Source organism: Apium graveolens, chromosome 7 (assembly GCF_009905375.1).
Source record: "Apium graveolens cultivar Ventura chromosome 7, ASM990537v1, whole genome shotgun sequence".
Taxonomy (NCBI): Eukaryota; Viridiplantae; Streptophyta; class Magnoliopsida; order Apiales; family Apiaceae; genus Apium; species Apium graveolens.
The window spans coordinates 203,215,632-203,238,226 of NC_133653.1; the positions used below are offsets into that span (position 1 = coordinate 203,215,632).

The following is a 22,595-nucleotide window of genomic DNA, read 5'->3' on the forward strand; positions in this document are numbered from 1 at the left end:
AAAACAAGCTCTACAACATGCAATCATCAAATCATACTAACAATCATCCGAACAAAAATTCATATTTTTAATAAAATAAATTCGAAAATAAATAAATTTTTAGAAAAATAACCTTGATTTCTGCAGTGAAACAAAGCTCAGAATCTGATAGAACACTCCAAATCCTTCGTTTTGGTTACTCAAGCTTTGAAAACAGAGATCGGTAACGCCTTCGTTTTGCTGTTTGATTCTTAGAACAGTTTATGTAATTAGGGCTTTTCTCTGAAAATTATATAATTATCTGTCTACAAATGATTTTGATATGAAATAAAATACGGTAAAAGGCTATTTATAATTACGGAAAATTAGTATCCCGTTGGATCATTCCGGATATAAAACGGTACGTTTATTTGTAAAAACTGATCCAAACGGTATCGGTTTTCGGGATAATTATCCAAATCAGTACAATTTGTACTACGGTCTTGGTCTCAGCGCCTGGTTACACGTATTACGAAGTGATAATTGGGATAGTTTAATAAAAAGCTCCCGTTTATCGAAAATACGGGTTTTATTGATTTACCGAAACGAATTTTGTATCGAAAATGTTGCGCCGGGACCCGCGCAGGACAAACCGTACGCCGGATCGAAAAAGTCGAAACATGGAATATGCTCGGAATATTACAATTAGGTTATGAAGGAGTTCTCGAAAGAGTTTCGGGTTCCAAAAACGTAATAACGGGTGACGTCGGTTGGTTCCCGTTTTTATAAAATAGATTTTAATTACCCGGAAAAAGATTTTAGAAATTTCATATGATTCACTACGCCATAGATGGCCTATCGCAATGGTTTGATAATAAGTGTTACAAAATTATGTTACATTAGCTATGTTCATCTTACCCTATCGCAACGTAATACTTTTAATGTTACCATAGCTCTGACAACATGTTACTGTAGTTATAGAGTGTTGCATAGGGTAACACTTGAAAACTTATGTTACAATAGTGTATTAATGGATAAAATAGTAATATTTTATAATAAATAAATAAATTTGACTTTAAAATTAAGTAGTTATGATTATATCATCAAATGCTTATTTAAAAAAATAATTTTGATCAAATAATAGAATAATTATTTATTTTTAATATTAAATTAAACTAATTATAAATTTTTAACATATAAAGAAATTTATATTTAAAACCAAAAAAAGTAAATTTTAATAACCTTATTATATGATGCTCAAATTAATTACTTTAGAAAAATAAAAAAATAATTGTTTAAAATTATAAATTGTACCAAGTATGTGATATTATTTTTAAGTAATTCTTTTTTATAAATTTGGATACAATTTTTTTAAACTAATTTATTAATAAATAGTTGAAAGACAAAGTAGAGCAGCTATAGTTTCCAAAATGTTTAAGAGGGCCGAAATTTTGGAGAAGCGGGCTTCTTTTTGCATTAGCGGGTAATACAAATTTTTTAGAGCAAGTCCATTATTCTTTCACCCTGAACGATTCTTATTTTTCTACCTACCCTTTCTCTGTCTCTCAATCCTCTTTCTCTCTCTCCCTCAATCATCTCTCTCTCCATCCTACTTTACAAATAAATTAGAGTCGATTTCATTCAATTAAGAACTAAGCTTTCACGTATCGATGGAAAGGGGATTGCTAAATCGATTCCTTGTTCAATCAAAACTAGGAATTTTATGTTTGAATTAGGGGTTTTTATTTTTTGGATTTTTTATGTTATTTTTTTAATTCGTTTATCTGTTTGTTTTAGGGCTAATTTGGTTTGCTATGGTATCTAATTGAATATCTCATATTTCGCTAATGCGAAAAGGTACTTTCTCTCTTCGATTCGTGTATATGGTTGGGAAACTCAGATATTATGATCAGTGTACCCCCTCTGTTCTAAGAGAGTGTCGCAGCATTATCTCTCAAAGCGAGGTACGCACTATTTATATGTGTGTTTATATGTTCATAATTTTTGTTTATTGGGTTTTAGGGTTTATTTTGTGAAATTGGGATTTTATTTTTTTTGTTGATTTTTGACATGAGTTGTGATAACCCCAATTTTTGGAATTTTTGAAACCTTGATGAATAGTAACTTTTGCTGACTATGCTGATTAAGAAAAATTATCAGACCACGCTATATAGGAGTACTGTTATGGAAATTCTAAGATCGTATTAGTATTCCATAAAGTAAATGAATGTATGTAAAGGTCGTCAGAATTCGAATTTGAACACTTTGATTTTTTCCGAAAATCCACCAGATACCGACAGAATTGAGTATAAGGTAACATGATTGAAAGGATTTTAATTCAAGGATTATAAATGAGGATCATTAAAGGATTATAAAATATTAGGGATGATTTAGGGAAGCTCAAATAATGAGATCCCGGATATGATCCTTCAAACGGGTATCGAGAATTAAAGTTAAGCGAACCGTAAAACAAATACGCAACCAAGAGAAAAGCTTGTACAAGAATCCAAGGTATTATGACATCATCAAACCATAAGACAAAGACATGTGGCAAATAGATGACACAAGCAAGATGACATAAGCATGACAAAGGGGTTTTGTTTTGTTGGTTGATTTTGAGCCATGTAAAATTTACCATGGTAAAAAGCTAAAACATTTTCCAAGGCAAAAAGGAGAAGCAACCAAGCAAATATCATAAAACACAAAAATTAGAAGTTGACTTTTGCTTCCAAGAGCAAAAGCTCTCGGCCAAAACAAACCCAGCAACTTCAAACTGCCATATCTCCTTCAATACTCACTCAAATGTTGTGTTCGATAGCTCGTTGGAAATGTATTGAGATGTCCTACAACTCTTGTTCACAAGTCTCTTCCAAATAAGCATGGTAAGACCCTCATTTTTACAGTTCTTTAAATCGGACTTTTAGAAACTTCAAAGCCTAACTTTGTGTTCTTGATTTCTTTGGAAAGATCAAGCTTGTAGGAGGCTCCCTAAGGCTTCCTAACAACTTAACACCTCCCAAGGAAGGTATAAATCTTCACACCCTTTAGTAATAAGTTTGAATGTTGAAGTTTGGAGATGGTTTGGATGGATGAGTAGTAATTTGAATGATAAGCATGATTCGAGCTTAATTGTTAAGTAGTTTAGTTGAATTTAGAGATGTTATAATATATGATTGGATTGAGATCCTTGAGCTTATTATGACTGAAATCAGTAGCATTTATGTGTATCTTGAGTTGTTGTTGATTGGTAGTTGGATTGATATGATTTGGAATGGTAAAAATTTGGGAAATCGCGTAAACATAGCCGTCGTAATGTCCGATTTACTTTAGACTGCTATTGTTCATAACATTAGGACCCGAGAACTCCCTGCTAGGTTTTTACCATTGCCATGTTTAGATAGTTCATGTTACGAGCTTCATTTTGATATGTGGTTCGTTTGATTCCGATGAACGGTTTAGGAGAAACGGCCGTTTTAAGTAACGACGTTTCGCGAACGAACCCTTACCCCTCGCCTTATTTTAAAACATAGGTTAAAGACCTTAAATGACTAATTGAAGTATGAAACATTTATGTAAGGTGTAATAGGCAGTTGGTAAGACACTCGCGAAGGAATCGCCTTAAAACTCGTAATGGTTAAATTATTAAAAAATGGTGGAGCTGAGGGTACTCGAGTGACTTAAGAGAATCAGTAAGCGCAAAACGAGCGTTAAAGTCTGAGTTGGTTAGAGTATAGATTTACAAGTGACTTTGGTTTAATTCCAACTTACTTGTTGTTTATAGGTTACCAGACTCGTCCCGAGCCATTCGTAACCCCCAGTCGCTCAGGCAAGTTTTCTACCCGTTATACTGTTGTTGTGATGTATATGTGTATATGCATGATCTTGCGATAAATGCATATTTGTTATTAGCAAATTCTTGCAATATATTGTAGCATGTGATATGGTATATATGCATGCCTGTTTCATATTCTTGGATTATATATCTGTTGGTTAAAATGCTTACAGTTGCATAATACCTATGCTAGAGATAAGCGGTATTGAGTTTACCCTTAGTATAGGGGATCAAAAGGTGAACATATTTCTAAACCGGGAGTCGATGTTCCCGAGTATAATATATATATTTTTATATATATATGGTTATAGTTTTCAAAACTATTAATCGAATAAGGTTTATTCGATAACTTTAACTTTATTTTATTATTGAATATTATTTCGAATATTCATTCGAGGGCTTATGACTCAGTTATATTATTAATGATTATTAATTGAATATTCATTTGAGGATGTATGACTCCGTTATTTTATTTAATGAATATTATTTATAATATTCATTCGAGGTATCATGACTCCGCTTGTTATTTAATAATATTCTTTATTTTATTAAAGAATAATGTTTAGATAATCAAACTTATTTTCGATTATTCAAATAAAGATAGTACTTTCGTATAAGTATATCTTTGGTTATTTAATACTCATTTCAAGTATAAGTCTTAAAACTTCTACTTCAATTATTTGTATAAAGATTATTCTTTATGGGAATATTATTCAAATAATAATATTCAGACATTTTCTAAATATATTGGGACTGATTTACTTCATTAAATCAGCATTACTCCAAACACTCTTTAAAGTGTTTTCGAGTCTTCAAAATGAATTTTAAAAGTTAGAGCGGATCCCAACACTCATTTTTATATTTAAGATCTTCCTTTTAAAAAGGGGATTTAAATACTCGCTCAAAACCTGAGGGATCCGGCTCTATGGTGTATTTTATATTCGCAACAAGGTTGCAGTTTTGGTAAATGAATTGATTACTTACCCAACGTTCGGGAAATAAGTCCATCTATCGAGTCGGCATAAGCAACATGGGCTCAGTGGGCGTCCATGATAGTGTAAGTGGCTCAGTGGGAGTCAATCAAATGCATAAGTGGCTGAGTGGCAGTCCAGCATAAGGTCCTATTGCGACCAGGGTGATGACCAGTGGGGAATTCGTCCATCTACTAGTAGAAAAGGTTACTTATTGGTATCTTTGCCTGATCAGCAAGATATCAGGTTTATGCCAAAATTCTTTCCTTTCCAAATTTATTGGATATTGCAATTCTGTTCATACTTTACATGACAGAGGTTTTCAGGAAACGTATGTATATATAGGTGTATATATATATCGGGACTTAATGAAGTATATCATAACTTCATTTCCTTCAAAATATTTCAAAGATTGAATCTATTCAAGTCTTATCTTGTAGTCTCATCAGTGTGATGAACTTTTGAATCTAATTATAACTTGAACGGTGGTAGTTCAAGTAGTATTCGGAAAAGATATAAGTATATTGGAGTATCTTGTAACTTCATCTTTTAAACTTATATCTAGTAAATGATTATCTTATGCATATCAAAGACTTTCAGAAAAACGTTGAGACAAGGTTAGATATATGAGATCACCTTGCAACGATATTTTTTTATACAGTTATAAACTGAAACTTTGTGTATATTATACATGGAAGAGGACTTCCAAGATTTTGAAAAGTATATATGTATATATACTGAATATTTTGCGAATTCATCGCATTAAGATATCAAACTTGGTTCATTTCTTTTGACCAAGACTTTCATGAGTACTATGAGAAGGCTCATATATTGTTAATCATTATACATATTATTTTGGTGGGCTTGCTGCTCACCCTTGCTTTCTTCTTTCATCACACAACAACAGATTGGAAAAAATGAACAGGACCAAGCTTCCGATTCGCGAACGGATAGGAAACGTTCCGCAGTTTCCTATAGGTGTTGATGCCGCTGTAGCTGAGGTAGGAACTACCAATAGGCTAGGCTTTCAACTTTTAATGTACCAGATTATGTATATTTATGAATTGTAATAATGGCAAAGAAATGTAAATTTATTCAGAAAACCTTTTAAGGTGTATTGGCAGATAATTGTGGAATAAAATGACTGTGATTATTTTTGGATGTTCATCTCTGAGACTATAACTTGTGGTGTGTGTGTTTATTGTGGGGTCACAGTACAGAGTAGTTGATTAATTATTAAGATTGGGTGTTATTAAGGGAAATGGAACTCGTGACAACTCGGATCCCCGACCCCGGATTTGGGGGTGTTACAGAAATGGTATCAGAGCTAAGCGTTATAAACCTCAGAGATGATGTGACGTTAAGATAATAAGTTCACTAAGATAATAATAACTCTTGCCAAGTTCATAGTTGGGCTACCTAACGTAGTACTGACAGTTAAAACCCTTATGGGAACCCTTATAAATATCGTGATAGTAGCGTAGTTCGTTATCGTATATGGTAGCGGGATTCCGAACCCTGAGGTTGAGGAGCAACAATGCGATGATGTTTATTACTTATTAGAGATCAGATTATGGATCCGATAGAGCGTCCTAACGCGAGATCGGATGATGTTCATATTGAGGATATAGCGGTTGAGGATGTTGTCCTATAAGGGATAGTTGCTGAGGAGGATCCCATGGAGGATCCTGACAAGAATGAATAAAGGACCACTGAGGAATTGATGACCATGGTTAGGGCAACTACCAGAGGTAGGATTGGCCGGTCACTACCAGAGGTTCGTTCAAGTTTGTAAAGATAGTAGCCCCCTTTAACGCGGCTTACTCGTAAGACTGAGAAGTCCGAATGGACAGAGAAATGCGAGAACAGCTTTCAAGAACTGAAGCAAAGATTGGTGACGGCCCCTATGATGGCATCGCCGGATGGAAAAGAAGATTTTGTGATTTGTATTGACGCTTCGTATAAGGAATTAGGGTGCTCTTATAAAGCACAACAAGGTACTCGCGTACACGTCAAGACAATCGAGGTAATATGAAATTCGATATCCCCACCCATGAGCTTGGGCTCGTGGCAATAGTTTTGCCCTAAATATTGGAGGCACTACTGGTATGAATAGAAGTGCGAGATTTACACAAACCATAAGTGCTCTAGTACATTTTCACGCAGAAAGAGCTCAACATACGCTAGAGGAGATGGTTAGAGCTAATCAAGAATGATGAGTGGGAGATTCTTTATCATTCGGGGAAAGCCAATATGGTGGCTGATACCCTTAGTAAAAAGGAGAGACTCAAGATGATAATGTCTTTGGGAGAGTTTATAAGAGATTTTGAGAAATTAGAAATAGAAGTGAAAGTAACCGGAGCCGGTACCGAAAAGCTGTTTGAGATTGCAATACAGCCCGAATTATTGGAAAAGAACAGATTGTGCCAGAAAAAGTGATGAATGAAGGAAGAGAGCCAACAAATAGATAAGAGATTAATACCGAGAAAGATGATAAGGAAATAATGAGGTATTCCTACAGAATTTGGGTTCCAAATGTTCAAGAGCTTAAAGATGAGATCTTAGATGAAAGCTAGTTTGAGGAATAAGATTTAGAGCAAACCCTGAATGTGATAGTCAGGGAGGTCGCCATCAAGATAGAAGGAACCCATAACATGATGAAGTGGAAAATGAGGATTTAAAATATGTAGGATGACCTCGATTATGGGGAGGAGGAGGGAATGTTCAGACTAAGGAAACAGAAGGTCAAGTAAGGAAAGGAGACTCAAGACGGTACTCCTATACGGCAATTCATGGACCTGTCTGAAAAGAACTTAGACTATTATCCCCAACCACCACCTTGAGGAACAATGTAGTAGGAAATTCTTTCAGGACCTTTAAGTCGCTAAGCTCTCAGAGTTCCAAGGAACAAGCTGACCCAGCCGAGGTAAGAGCCTGGCTAAAGGAAATAGAGGAATCATTTGAGATTCTGAATGATTGAAGAATCACAAAAGACTGTTTTTGTCACTTACCCTCGTAAGAGAGAGACCACCCGCTGGTGAAAGGCCAAGGAAGGCACGGAGCAAGAGATTATAATAAACTGATTTAAGTTCAGTCAATTGTTTTCAGGAAAGTACTTCCCAAGGTTATGGAGATAGTGTAAAAGCTTTAGAGCCAGAACAAAGGAAGACGAGTATGATGAATTATGAATCTAAGTTGTAAAAGTTATCAAGATTCGTTCTGAGGACACGAATCCAGAATGACGGGATGTTTGAAATCAATGCTTATGTTATGTTGGTTCATGAAATAATGATAAGAGAAAGGAAAATAGAAAGAAACTGAAGTGGAAAGGAATATAAAGGCAATAGAGTTTGAGGTATGATAAGGGAGTTGGGTATGAGGAAACCCTAAAGACTCGTAGCAATAGAAATAGAAAAGTATGCATTCGTCAGGATGAGGGTGATTCACCATAAGTTAAAATTGATGGTTGAGGGCATAAGGGATACATATATTTTATCCCCTGTAAGTTGGGAGGATTCGAGGAAACCTTGAGATAATTCGAAGGATAACTAATGAGACGCGGATAGACTGAGGAGACAAGGAAGTAAGAAATTAGGAAAATTGGATGAAGGAAGTGACCTTCAAGAATGTGAAGTGTAAGATCGGTGGCTCGATACCCAGAAAGGGAGACGCCAGGTATGAAAGATATCCCAACATTGAGGTGACTGTTGAGATAAACAACAAAAGTAAATAAGGAATTATTAAGAAGAGGTTCACATTGAACACGAACAATATCTTCCAGAACATCCTTGTTATCGTTATCAAATTAGGCAAGACAAGCGGATAATCGTTGTTATCTTTTGGAGGCCATATTGATTGACCTCATTTGGAATACAGATGTTATTGTAAAATTAGGCATATACTATCGAGGTAGAAATGATCGAATAAGACACCCTCATCAGGGATATATGACTTAATTTATCCATGGAAGGATGCATGTACTTTTTCTAAAGGTGGAATTAAGGATAGAACATCTGTAACTGAAAATGAATCCCAGGGGAATGCATAAAGGTTGGCATTTCACCCTTAATAGGGATAGTATGAGTTTGACAGTATGAATTGGAAAGGATTAAGGTAATAACAACCTTTAAAAATCAGTGGAGAGAAATTTTTTCAGAAGTATATAGACAATGATTCTGGAATTAATAAATGGTATCTTGATATGCCCTGTATCTAGGGAATACAGGAGGGACGATTCAGGGATAACCTAAGAGGTTTTACAAGGAGAAAGGTAATATTCAAAATTCTCAAGAATAGAAATGTTGATAAAGGAAATATGACATAATTATAATGATGCCAAGTGGGGCACGTGTTAAACCACGAGAAGGTATGGATCGAACCAGTAATGGTCGAAGTTGTTCAGGGCAATTAGGACTTGAGATAAAAAGATGTTCTAATTATGATTGAGAGTCAGTCGTGACAGTGATTAACCTCTAAAGACTGAGGCAATAACTTATGGAAAAATGGTGATATTTTTTTTTTTACTCATCAGATTTTAAGGAAAACATCTTCACATAAGCTGTGATTGAAATGAGGTAGAAAATTTATTTGGAGGTGGTTAAAATGACATTGATTGTAAGGAAATTTTACTATCAGGAAAGGCCAAAGAGGTGGCCGACACTTTAAAGGTAAGAGGATAATTATAGGCGTTTGTGCCAAAGGAATACAGTGATGATGGTTAAAGCTATGAAGGTTGTATTATGGTTTGGAAGATTGACATTCCTTCTGATGACTGTGCAATACCCAACCGTAATAGTAGTTGGTAAAGGTTTAATTCGTGTAATCGCCATGAGCGGGCTATCTATCTCAGGAGATACTATCTTGAGATAAGCCAAGACCATGTTTTAAAAAGGACTAGACGAACCCTTGAGTTAAGTCTTCTATTTAAGGCATACGAGTAAGAATGGTATTAACCTGCTATCGTTGCGTTGACTGAAACTCTTCTGCAATTTTATCTGCTTCATGTCATGAAAGTACGTCAAGTTCAGGAGTGTTCTTCATGAATCATGAACGATGATCATGTTACCTCCTTAGAAGAATTAGATACGAGATGTATGGACTCCGTATGGTTAGCTATCAAGACTTCATGGAAAATGAATGACTACAGTAGGTCAGTGGTGGACCATAGTAATGCAACAATGATTCTGCGAGTAATGAGCTGATTACAACCGTGAGAGTTGTATTGGAATGGATGTTGAGATTGAGTACCACTAATCGGGTCGTGGTAGTGTATAAGTTATCATTGATAGACTAATTAAGTAGAGTAACTACCTATTGAATATTTATTCCCTCTTATCAATAGAGAGTCGTATTACTATAGGAGGAAGGTTACGGTGCGAGCATAGAATCCTAGTAACGGTGATATATAGAATGAGATCCCAGATTCGATTTTCGATGTCGAGGGAGTTTCAAAGGTGATTGTGTATAAGCTCGAGGAAGAGCATGGGTCCATAGAATGATGGACGGGATAGCGAAAATATTTAGGCATGTGAAATACGATGCTATAATACTTGATGTTGATATAAATACATATATGTTTTGTTCTCCTATGACAAACCTCTATAGTTCAGAGGTAGATTCCAAGCCAGATATTTTGTGGCAGTATATTTTTATATATATTTACAATTCTCTTCAATTCGTTCTTTTCTCTTCTTTTCATTTCATATAAACTGAGAAGGACAACCCTTCCAGAAGGGGAGGTATTGCCGAATGACTATCTATCTGTGTGATATAAGCCGAGTAGGATACCAACTATTGTTTAATTGCTTGTCAAGTACTAAAGGCTGGCCACCTTCTGTACTAACTATGCGATATAACAAGTGTTCATGATCATAGTGATCTCTCAACAAATTCCTTTACTTCTATATGTTTGATCAAGCTTCCAAAGATAGAAGCAGCTGAAAAAGGAGTAGTAAAGTTATGGTGGTATTCAGAATGGAAACACGTTCGTGATACTAAGGTTGACGTGGTTATTAAAAGGTTATAGAACGCTAACGAGCAAAGTTATAACCAGTATAATATTAGGAACGGAAGGTAGTAGCGATTATGAACTGGAAAAGAATGGGTATTGAGAAGCAAAAGCTCTAATGTTAAAAGCTATAATAAGAGTCTGTGCAATAGACTTGAAAGAATTTGGAATGATCACTTAACACGGATTGAGTTTTCTTACGATAATAGATCATATGTCAGTATTGAGATATCGCCTTATGAGATCCTTGAGGGAAGACAATGTCGATCTCCCTTATGTTAGGATGAAGTTGTAGAGCGTAAGATGCTCGGACCCGCAGTAGTCCAAAGGATCAAGGGTATAATATATTTTAATCAGATGACGGCTGATAGTAGCCCAAGATGGGAACACGAAGTATGTTGATTTGACACGAAAGGACAAGGAATAGGAAGTAGGGGACCTAGTGTTGTTATAGGTATTCCCTTGGAAAGGAAGGATGAGGTTCGGAAAGAAAGGGAAGCTAAGTCCACGAATTGTTGGACCCTTGGATATATTAAGACGTATTGGGAAGATAGCATATGAGCTAGCCCTACCCCCGAATATGTAGCAAGTTCATAACGTGTTCCACGTATCAATGTTAAGAAAGTGTAATTCGGATGCCAGATAAATAGGGGCATATGAGCGCATAGACATGCAACCCGACGTAACCTATATGGAGCAACCAGGAAGGGTTATAGAGTAAAAAGGAACAAGTGCTTAGGAGAAGGGTTATCAAACTAGGCAGAGTTTGGTGATAGGACCACAATATGGGAAAATTTACTCAAGAATTAGAAAGTGCAATGCTAAGAGAGTATCCCTATTCATTTTATATCTGATTCCGGGACGGAATCCTTTTAAGGAGGGGAGACTGTGATAACCCCAATTTTTGGAATTTTTGAAACCTTGATGAATAGTAACTTTTGCTGACTATGCTGATTAAGAAAAATTATCAGACCACGCTATATAGGAGTACTGTTATGGAAATTCTAAGATCGTATTAGTATTCCATAAAGTAAATGAATGTATGTAAAGGTCGTCAGAATTCGAATTTGAACACTTTGATTTTTCCCGAAAATCCACCAGATATCGACAGAGTTGAGTATAAGGTAACATGATTGAAAGGATTTTAATTCAAGGATTATAAATGAGGATCATTAAAGGATTATAAAATATTAGGGAAGATTTAGGGAAGCTCAAATAATGAGATCCCGGATATGATCCCTCAAACGGGTATCGAGAACGAAAGTTAAGCGAACCGTAAAACAAATACGCAACCAAGAGAAAAGCTTGTACAAGAATCCAAGGTATTATGACATCATCAAACCATAAGACAAAGACATGTGGCAAATAGATGACACAAGCAAGATGACATAAGCATGACAAGGGGTTTTGTTTTGTTGGTTGATTTTGAGCCATGTAAAATTTACCATGGTAAAAAGCTAAAACATTTTCCAAGGCAAAAAGGAGAAGCAACCAAGCAAATATCATAAAACACAAAAATTAGAAGTTGACTTTTGCTTCCAAGAGCAAAAGCTCTCGGCCAAAACAAACCCAGCAACTTCAAACTGCCATATCTCCTTCAATACTCACTCAAATGTTGTGTTCGATAGCTCGTTGGAAAGGTATTGAGATGTCCTACAACTCTTGTTCACAAGTCTCTTCCAAATAAGCATGGTAAGACCCTCATTTTTACAGTTCTTTAAATCGGACTTTTAGAAACTTCAAAGCCTAACTTTGTGTTCTTGATTTCTTTGGAAAGATCAAGCTTGTAGGAGGCTCCCTAAGGCTTCCTAACAACTTAACACCTCCAAAGGAAGGTATAAATCTTCACACCCTTTAGTAATAAGTTTGAATGTTGAAGTTTGGAGATGGTTTGGATGGATGAGTAGTAATTTGAATGATAAGCATGATTCGAGCTTAATTGTTAAGTAGTTTAGTTGAATTTAGAGATGTTATAATATATGATTGGATTGAGATCCTTGAGCTTATTATGACTGAAATCAGTAGCATTTATGTGTATCTTGAGTTGTTGTTGATTGGTAGTTGGATTGATATGATTTGGAATGGTAAAAATTTGGGAAATCGCGTAAACATAGCCGTCGTAATGTCCGATTTACTTTAGACTGCTATTGTTCATAACATTAGGACCCGAGAACTCCCTGCTAGGTTTTTACCATTGCCATGTTTAGATAGTTCATGTTACGAGCTTCATTTTGATATGTGGTTCGTTTGATTCCGATGAACGGTTTAGGAGAAACGGCCGTTTTAAGTAACGACGTTTCGCGAACGAACCCTTACCCCTCGCCTTATTTTAAAACATAGGTTAAAGACCTTAAATGACTAATTGAAGTATGAAACATTTATGTAAAGTGTAATAGGCAGTTCGTAAGACACTCGCGAAGGAATCGCCTTAAAACTCGTAATGGTTAAATTATTAAAAAATGGTGGAGCCGAGGGTACTCGAGTGACTTAAGAGAATCAGTAAGCGCAAATCGAGCGTTAAAGTCTGAGTTGGTTAGAGTATAGATTTACAAGTGACTTTGGTTTAATTCCAACTTACTTGTTGTTTATAGGTTACCAGACTCGTCCCGAGCCATTCGTAACCCCCAGTCGCTCAGGCAAGTTTTCTACCCGTTATACTGTTGTTGTGATGTATATGTGTATATGCATGATCTTGCGATAAATGCATATTTGTTATTAGCAAATTCTTGCGATATATTGTAGCATGTGATATGGTATATATGCATGCCTGTTTCATATTCTTGGATTATATATCTGTTGGTTAAAATGCTTACAGTTGCATAATACCTATGCTAGAGATAAGCGGTATTGAGTTTACCCTTAGTATAGGGGATCAAAAGGTGAACATATTTCTAAACCGGGAGTCGATGTTCCTGAGTATAATATATATATTTATATATATATATATATGGTTATAGTTTTCAAAACTATTAATCGAATAAGGTTTATTCGATAACTTTAACTTTATTTTATTATTGAATATTATTTCGAATATTCATTCGAGGGCTTATGACTCAGTTATATTATTAATGATTATTAATTGAATATTCATTTGAGGATGTATGACTTCGTTATTTTATTTAATGAATATTATTTATAATATTCATTCGAGGTATCATGACTCCGCTTGTTATTTAATAATATTCTTTATTTTATTAAAGAATAATGTTTCGATAATCAAACTTATTTTCGATTATTCAAATAAAGATAGTACTTTCGTATAAGTATATCTTTGGTTATTTAATACTCATTTCAAGTATAAGTCTTACAACTTCTACTTCAATTATTTGTATAAAGATTATTCTTTATGGGAATATTATTTAAATAATAATATTCAGACATTTTCTAAATATATTGGGACTGATTTACTTCATTAAATCAGCATTACTCCAAACACTCTTTAAAGTGTTTTCGAGTCTTCAAAATGATTTTTAAAAGTTAGAGCGGATCCCAACACTCATTTTTATATTTAAGATCTTCCTTTTAAAAAGGGGATTTAAATACTTGCTCAAAACCTGAGGGATCCGGCTCTATGGTGTATTTTATATTCGCAACAAGGTTGCAGTTTTGGTAAATGAATTGATTACTTACCCAACGTTCGGGAAGTAAGTCCATCTATCGAGTCGGCATAAGCAACATGGGCTCAGTGGGCGTCCATGATAGTATAAGTGGCTCAGTGGGAGTCAATCAAATGCATAAGTGGCTGAGTGGCAGTCCAGCATAAGGTCCTATTGCGACCAGGGTGATGACTAGTGGGGAATTCGTCCATCTACTAGTAGAAAAGGTTACTTATTGGTATCTTTGCCTGATCAGCAAGATATCAGGTTTATGCCAAAATTCTTTCCTTTCCAAATTTATTGGATATTGCAATTCTGTTCATAGTTTACATGACAGAGGTTTTCAGGAAATGTATGTATATATATAGGTGTATATATATATCGGGACTTAATGAAGTATATCATAACTTCATTTCCTTCAAAATATTTCAAAGATTGAATCTATTCAAGTCTTATCTTGTAGTCTCATCAATGTGATGAACTTTTGAATCTAATTATAACTTGAACGGTGGTAGTTCAAGTAGTATTCGGAAAAGATATAAGTATATTGGAGTATCTTGTAACTTCATCTTTTAAACTTATATCTAGTAAATGATTATCTTATGCATATCAAAGACTTTCAGAAAAACGTTGAGACAAGGTTAGATATATGAGATCACCTTGCAACGATATTTTTTTATACAGTTATAAACTGGAACTTTGTGTATATTATACATGGAAGAGGACTTCCAAGATTTTGAAAAGTATATATGTATATATACTGAATATTTTGCGAATTCATCGTATTAAGATATCAAACTTGGTTCATTTCTTTTGACCAAGACTTTCATGAGTACTATGAGAAGGCTCATATATTGTTAATCATTATACATATTATTTTGGTGGGCTTGCTGCTCACCCTTGCTTTCTTCTTTCATCACACAACAACAGATAGAAAAGATGAACAGGACCAAGCTCCCGATTCGCGAACGGATAGGAAATGTTCCGCAGTTTCCTATAGGCGTTGATGCCACTGTAGCTGAGGTAGGAACTACCAATAGGCTAGGCTTTCAACTTTTAATGTACCAGATTATGTATATTTATGAATTGTAATAATGGCAAAAAAATGTAAATTTATTCAGAAAACCTTTTAAGGTGTTTTGGCAGATAATTGTGGAATAAAATGACTGTGATTATTTTTGGATGTTCATCTCTGAGACTATAACTTGTGGTGTGTGTGTTTATTGTGGGGTCACAGTACAGAGTAGTTGATTAATTATTAAGATTGGGTGTTATTAAGGGAAATGGAACTCGTGACAACTCGGATCCCCGACCCCGGATTTGGGGGTGTTACATGAGTTTTGGTGGGATTTAAGACCCTTTGGAAATTTCGATGTACGGAAATTTTGTTAATTGTTTATAAATTTTTTTTATTAAAATAAGATAAAATTGTAAACTGAAGGTTGAGAATGGTTAACATTTAGGGGTTTTCAAATTAAGTTTTAGCTTCTGGTTATTATGTTCAAAATGTTAATCTTAGCTTTCCTGAAAGGCTGTTAAACTTTTTTTCAAATTATATTGTTGTAGTTGCAAATGCTGGTTTTAAGGTGTGCGAACTGGGAAATATATGTCAAAAAGGTTGTTAATGGGTTTGATATCTTACTAGTACTTTTGTTTTAGATTCTGATATCACTAGTGAAAAGATTACAAAGAGCTTGTACTGCTCTTGGCGATTACGGAGAAGAAAGCAAGAAAGCACGTTGCACTTCCCTAGTGAATGAGCTTTTTATATTTTAATTTTATACAAAAATGATAAGTTAAAGAATTGGCAGAAAAACATGGTAGCAGTTTCTAAAAAACTTTAGAGTTGTTTATTGTGTATAATTCCTGATTTTTAACTCTTATCATCAGAGTAATGTGAGACAATGTTCACTTCAAGTAGCCTTGATGGAGCTGAAAAGGGCAGGTGAAAATGTCCTACGACTGTAAGGGAAGCACCAGGTGCGTCCCATCTCATATGATACATCAGATACTTTATGTCTTTGATATTTCCTATCCTCTTTATTTAAATGATGATATAACATTACTTCTTGACTTGGTTTCTAAATTCACAGAGAGGTAAATTCACAGAGCTATCTGATATTTAATATGACTGACTTGCCATATTTGTAGAAATGTACAACTTACTTTTGGAAACGTATATTAAAGATTCAATGGAGAAGCATAGATTGTTTAATGCAATTGAAAGTATTCCATGTGTTGCTCAGAAAGCTCAGTGGGCCTTGAACTTGATCAAAATGTATCAACTATTAACATAATATTTAGGTGGACTAGATTATGGTAAATGGTTATTTCTATTTTAGAAACTCATGCTGCATCTTAATTATATTTTGGTCAGACACACCCACTAGAAGCAATTGCAAAATATAATTTTCAGTTTGATATCCTTGTTGACCTGCATCTCAGTTTTACGAAGGAATGAGGATTTGTTCACTTCATACTATGTCTTCTTGCCTATTGCCCATATAAAGCTTGTCATTGTCTTATATTAGTCATGACTTGGTGAAAATTAGATGTTAACCTCTGCATAAATTCAGTAGGTTGTAGTAGAAGTACGCAAGACAATTGAATCTTTAGGCTTCATCGAAGTTGAAACACCAGTTTTACAGGTTTGTTTCACTTAGGCTTGCATTTTGTTATGTTATAATTTGCATAAACTTCCTGTTACGAACTCAAATATGAACTTGTACTTTTACGTATTTGGTACCCTGTGCATTACATTTTTTAGCTCCATGATATTTGATACTTTTTGTGTGCTTCCATTTAATCTCCTGTTATGCAAAAAAGGATCTGGTGACTTCAACTTATTAACAGACCATCCTTAGTTTGATCATTCCTCTGTCAATAACTTTTGCATCTGTATATTCTGTTCTGCATCTTATAGTTTGAATCAGTAGCTTGTTGAGATGTACAAGAGGAAGATGAGCAAAGATCTTGACATACCATAAAATGCAGGAGCTAATGGCTCAAATTGGAGGCTATATATGTGAATATTCTTCACAACTATATTAGTTAGTTAACGTATTTAGTAAATAAATCATTATGTGTTTGTAGTTCTAATTTTAGTATTTATAATTGGAGGCTTCTATTTCGTTTTTTGAATCGGTATATCTTTTTCCCTTCTTCTGCTTGTTCGCCTAAAATGTATGTGCCTGTAGCGTGTTTTTATTGTTTCATTTGGTCTATTATTATGAAATTATGTTTTGTTGTGGTTTTTTCTGTGTATGTGTAATTTAGTTGAAAGTAAAGCGATTGTCATCGGATTTTAGTGGTATTGATTTCGATAAAATTGGATAAATCAGCTTCATTTATATATATGTTGTGTGTTTTTATGTACATGTAAATGTTGAAATGATTGCTAGATTGGTAGTTTAAATTATAGCAGCAGTTAATCGGATATGGTATCGGTAAATGTATATTGGTTATTCCAAAAGTTATAGTTTTCATAATAATTTGCTTGATGTTGAAACCTTTTGCAGTCCAGAGTTCAATGTGTTCATTTGGATGGATCTATGATTATGAAGGCAAGGGATGCTACCATCACAAGATTTACCGAGGATCCAGATTGCGAGCTTGAAAGTAGGAGGGGTTGCACTTAATATCATAGTGGCATCACTATTTTTTACCCATCTTCTTTTGCGTACTCCAAATGTTTTCATACTAGATTTCAGATTTTTATTTATCGTACTCTAGACTATAGACTATGTACCTATTTTTTGGATTATGTAGAGTTGACGATGAAATGTGTGAAAACTGAAGTAGTATTTGGTGGGGGTTTGTGAAAACCGATTTGAAGTTTTGTGGTTCGAATTGTTTATTTGTTGACTTGTATGAAAAACAGGTTTATGGCATGTTGAATTTACAAACCATTCATGTCAATTATTTTTTGAAAAATATGTTATATTAGGTACTGAAAATATTACAAAGAAATTGGTATAATATAAAACATTACTGTAACAATATGCGTCAAAGGTAACATTAAAGTATGTCTATAGTATCACATTATGTATGTTACCTTTGCAAACAAATGGGGCCCAAAAATGGGGCCCACATGTGGGCCCTAATGGTAGGCCCCATTTTTTTTGAAAATTCTAAGTCCAAAGGTAACATACATATTGTGATACTATAGACATAGATTGATGTTACCTTTGACAGCAATTGTAACACAAATGTGAATGTTACACCAGGGCAAAAGTAATGTTACCTTAGGGGCCAGAGGTAACTCGAAAAAAAGCAACTTAATTTTTATGTTACCTTAGGCCTTTTTCTGGCTGTGGTAACACTTTTTTGGGCCTGTTGTAACATTTTCTTGGTGTTGCTGTAGGCCATTTATGGTGTAGTGATTCTTATAAATCCATAAACCAACATAAAAATAATTAGGAAGATATGACAATTAACTATATTTTATTTTGGACATATAAAAATTAAAATACTCAATTAATATTATTTTTGAATATTCAAGTACAGATAACACTTAACAATTAGCTCACGGAATAGATACTGAACACACATAATAATTATATAATAGCAAAAATAATTACACGATATATCCCGGATATTACATCATTCCCCCCTTAAAAGGATTCTGTCCTCAGAATCTCTAAGAAAACAAATTAGGGTACTTTTCTCTCATATCACTTTCTAACTCCCAGGTTGACTCTTCAACCTTTGAGTTTCTCCACAATACTCTTACTAACTTTACCACTTTATTTCTCAATACTTTCTCTCTTTCCTCTAGAATCTCTATCGGATTCTCTACATATGATAAATCTGCTTGAAGTTCTATTGGCTCATATTCTATTATATGCCTGGAGTCTGGATTATATTTCTTAAGCATTGATATGTGAAAAACATTGTGAATGTGCTCCATGTGCGGAGGTAACGCCAACTCGTAAGCTACCTTGCCAATACGCTTTAGGATTTCAAAAGGTCCGACATATCTTGGGTTTAGCTTCTCTTTCTTCCCAAACCTCGTTAGTCCTTTCCACGGTGATACTTTCAATAATACCAAGCTTCCTTCTTCAAATTCCATGTCTTTTCTTGACTGGTCTGCATATTTCCTTTGACGATCTTGTGCGGCTATTAATCTTTTCTGGATAATTTCAACAACTTCCTTTGTCTGCTACACCAATTCAGGTCCGAGTATTTTGCGTTCTCCTACTTCGTCCCAATATACTTGCGTCCATAAAGGGCTTCATAAGGTGGCATCCCAATACTGGCGTGATAACTGTTGTTATAAGTAAACTCTACTAGGGGTAAATGCTCGTCCCACCTTCCTTTGAAATCAATAGCACAAACACGTAGCATGTCCTCGATTATTTGGGTCGTTCTTTCACTTTGGCCATCCGTTTGGGGGTGATAGGCTGTACTCATATTCAGTCTTGTTCCCAAATATTCTTGAAAACTCTTCCAAAATCTTGAATTAAATCTTGGATCTCGATCAGATACAATAGACACTGGAACTCCATGACGAACTACAATTTCTTTCATGTACATATGAACTAACTTGTCGAGCGAAAATATTTCATTTATAGGCAGAAAATGAGCTGACTTGGTAAGTATATCTACTATAACCCAAATGGCATCATGATTAGTCCTTGTCTTTGGTAATCCAACTATGAAATCCATGGTAATATGTTCCCACTTCCATTCTGGAATCTCCAATGGCTGTAGCAATCCGCTTGGTCTCTGATGCTCTGCTTTAACTCTCTGACAGGTATAGCATTTGCTAATCCATTCCGCAATTTCCCTCTTCATATCTGGCCACCAATAATTCTTCTTTAAATCTCTGTACATTTTGGTACTCCCTGGATGGATGGAATATCTTGAACTATGTGCCTCTTGTAAAATTTCATTTTTCAGCTCCGTCACTGGTGGAATCCAAATTCTTGAGGAAAACCTAAGAATACCTTGATCATCTTATTGCGTGCATAATTCCTCACCTACCAAACTATTTATATCTTGATCCATTACCTCTTTCTGGCATTTCTTTATTTTCTCCAATAACTCCGGTTGGAAAATCTTACCGTACACTTTTGCTTCCTCAGGCTTGCAAATTCTAATCTCCAATTCCAATTTTTGAAATTCTTTATATATCTCTTCAGGTACGGATAATACATTTAACTTTTCCTTCCGACTTAACGCATCTGCTACAATGTTCGCCTTACCGGGATGATAATTAATCGAGCAATCATAATCCTTAATCAATTCTAACCATCTCCTTTGTCTCATATTAAGTTCCTTCTGGGTAAATATATATTTCAAACTTTTGTGATCCGTGAAAATCTCATATTTGTCTCCATACAAATAATGTCTCCAAATCTTCAAAGAGAAAACTATAGCTGCTAACTCCAAATCATGAGTAGGGTACTTCTGTTCGTGTGGTTTCAATTGCCTTGACGCATACGCAATCACCTTGTCGTGCTGTATAAGAACACATCCTAATCCTTTGTAAGAAGCATCGCTATAAATTACGAAATTCCCTTGATCGTCTGGAAGTGACCAAACAGGTGCTGTGATTAATCTCCGCTTCAATTCCTGAAAACTTCCTTCGCACTTGTCATTCCATATAAACTTTTCATTCTTTCGTGTAAGCTTTGCCAATGGTGTTGCAATTCTTGAGAAATTCTGAACGAATCGTCGATAATATCCTGCCAATCCCAAGAAACTTCTTACCTCAGTGGGTGTTCTCGGTCTTTCCCAATTCGTAATTGCCTCGATCTTTGCCAGGTCCACTTTGATCCCTTCGTTACTGACTATGTGTCTAAAGAACTGAACTTCCTGTAGCCAAAACTCACACTTCAACAATTTAGCATATAACTTCTTTTTCCTTAAAATCTCCAAAGCTGTCCTTAAATGTTCCGCATGATCCTCCTCCGTCTTTGAATAGATCAAAATATCGTCTATAAATACTATAACGAACTTGTCCAAATATTCCTTGAAAATTCTGTTCATCAGATCCATAAACGCTGCTGGGGCGTTGGTCAATCCAGAAGACATCACTAAAAACTCGTAATGTCCATACCTTGTTCTGAAAGTTGTCTTTGGTATATCTTCTGGTTTGATTTTCAGTTGATGATATCCCGATCTTAAATCGATTTTGGAGAAATACTTGGCTCCCTTCAATTGGTCAAACAAATCATCAATTCTGGGTAACGGATACTTATTCTTAATCGTCAACTTGTTGAGCTCCCTATAGTCGATGCACAGTCTCATGCTTCCATCCTTCTTCTTGACAAATAATACCGGTGCACCCCACGGGGATACGCTGGGTCTAATTACTCCTTTCTCTAACAGCTCTTGCAATTGTTTTGCTAATTCTTTCATTTCAATGGGCGCCATTCTATAAGGGGCCTTGGATACTGGTTCGGTTCCAGGTGCTAAGTCGATTGCAAATTCAATTTCTCTATCTGGAGGAAGTCCTGGTAACTCGTCGGGAAATACGTCTGGAAATTCCATCACAACTGGAATATTTTCAAGTTTTGCTGGCTCCTGACTTCTGTCGATCACATATGCTACGAAATGCTCACATCCTTGTCGTAGTAACTTCTTGGCTTGAATCATCGTTAAGAACTTCTTTACCTGCTTCTGTCCCTTGAACGTTACTATTCTTTCGTCTGGCGTTTTCACCATTACTTTCTTATTTCGACAATTTATCTGAGCATCATGCTTAGATAACCAATCCATCCCTAATATAACGTCAAATTCTCCTAACTTAAACGGTATCAAATCTACACAAAATTTACTACCAGAAATCTCAATCTCACAATTCCCACAAACTTGGTTAACAGTTACACGTTCTTAATTTGCTAATTCCACCGTCATTATTTCATTTAAATACCCAACTGGACAATTTAACTTACTAACAAAATCTTGTGAAACAAATGATCGAGTTGCTCCCAAATCTATTAACACTTTGGCACATAAAGAATTCACATTAAGCGTACCTGCCACGACATCCGTATCCTGGATCGCATCCTTCACCGACATGTCAAAAACTCTAGCCCTCGGAGTCTCATTCACTGTTGGGGTAGATCCCATAATCCTTAATGCATTACTGACTGGGGCTGGTGTCTTGCAATCCCTGGCCATATGTCCTGGCTTCCCACATTTAAAGCATGTAAATCCAATGGCTGGAACCTTCACTGCTGGATTTCGGATAGGCTGATCCTTATTCGCTGGCTCTCTTGCTG

The 22,595-nt window shown here is 35.2% G+C and overlaps 1 long non-coding RNA gene across 1 annotated transcript; it reads left to right on the forward strand.

Moving 5' to 3' along the window:
• Positions 1 to 1,808: 1,808 nt before the first annotated feature.
• LOC141670573 (uncharacterized) lies at positions 1,809 to 18,175 on the forward strand. The gene is made up of 3 exons (XR_012554635.1): positions 1,809 to 1,922; positions 16,255 to 16,344; positions 17,883 to 18,175. It is a non-coding gene; the product is annotated as an uncharacterized LOC141670573 (long non-coding RNA).
• The last annotated feature ends 4,420 nt before the right edge of the window (positions 18,176 to 22,595 follow it).